The sequence below is a fragment of the Limulus polyphemus genome, unplaced genomic scaffold (assembly GCF_000517525.1).
Source record: "Limulus polyphemus unplaced genomic scaffold, Limulus_polyphemus-2.1.2 Scaffold293, whole genome shotgun sequence".
NCBI classification, from domain to species: Eukaryota; Metazoa; Arthropoda; class Merostomata; order Xiphosura; family Limulidae; genus Limulus; species Limulus polyphemus.
In genome coordinates, this window is record NW_013665903.1 from 383,426 (window position 1) to 384,877 (window position 1,452).

Consider the following 1,452-nt stretch of genomic DNA (forward strand, 5'->3'; position numbering starts at 1 on the left):
TTTTTGACATTGGTGTTTTGACATTGGTGTTTTTGACATTGGTGTTTTTGACATTGGTGTTTTGACATTGGTGTTTTTGACATTGGTGTTTTGACATTGGTGTTTTGCACAAGCATTCATTTCATTTCATTTTTTTTTTTTTTTAGTTTTTCGAAACTGAAAGATTTTTCGCATAAATAGTTTCATATCGCAATTGCCATTTTACAGAATTTTATTACCGTAAACATTAGGTAAAAACATGTTAGAATTATTGCAAGTTTAACAGACAGGCTATTAAAGAGACAAAGTACAAAGATATTGTCAACATTATTGATTAAAATTTAAAAAGCTGGTACCTCAAACCATTAACTGTGGCGTTATTGTGAGTATTGTCATTATCAATGTCAATGAAGTTAAGTTAGTACATCAAACCGGTAATTAAGGTGTGTGTGGATATTGTGGCTAGCAATGTCATCGTAGTTAACTAAGAAGTTCAAACCATTAATTACGGTTTGTGTGTGTGAGAGAGGGGTTATGTTACTGTCAATGTCATTGTAGTTAATTTAGTACTTAAAATCGGTAACTTTGAGGTGTGTGAGTGGGAAGAGTAATGTCACAATCAATGTCATTGTAGTTAATTTAGTACTTCAAACCATTAACTCACTGTAGTTTGGTTAATGCTTCAAGACATTAACTATATTTTGGAGGTAAAATCAATGTAGTTAAGCTATGGTGTGCGGGTATCTTTACTGTCAGTCTCACTGTAGTTAAATCCGGCATGGCCAGGTGGTTAGGGCACTCGACTCGCAATCTGAGGGTTGCGGGTTCGAATCCCCGTCACACCAAACATGCTCGCCCTTTCAGCCGTGTGGGGCGTTATAATGTGACGGTTAATCCCACTATTCGTTGGTAAAAGAATAGCCCAAGAGTTGGCGGTGGGTGGTGATGATTAGCTGCCTTCTCTCTAGTCTTACACTGCTAAATTAGGGACGACTAGCGCAGATAGCTCTCGTGTAGCTTTGCGCGAAATTCAAAACAGACAAACAAACCCACTGTAGTTAAGTTAACGGCATTAGTTATAGTGTGCGGTATCTTTACTGTCAGTCTCAATGCAGTTAAGTTAATAACATTAGCTATGATACGCGGTATCTTTACTATCAGTCTCACTGCAGTTAAATTAATAGCATTAGCTATGGTGTACGGGTATTGTTAATGTCATTAGCTATGGTGTGCGGGTATTTTTATTGTCAGTCTCACTGTAGTTAAAAGTTAATTATATTAGCTAGGGTGTGCGGGTATCTGTATTGTCAGTCTCACTGTAGTTAACAGTTAATGACATTAGCTATGGTGTGCAGGTATTTTTACTGTCAGTCTCACTTTTGTTAATTTATGACATTAGCTATGGTGTGCGGGTATTTTTACTATCAGTCTCACTGTAGTTCAGCACACAGAATTCATATAATTTTAAGTTTA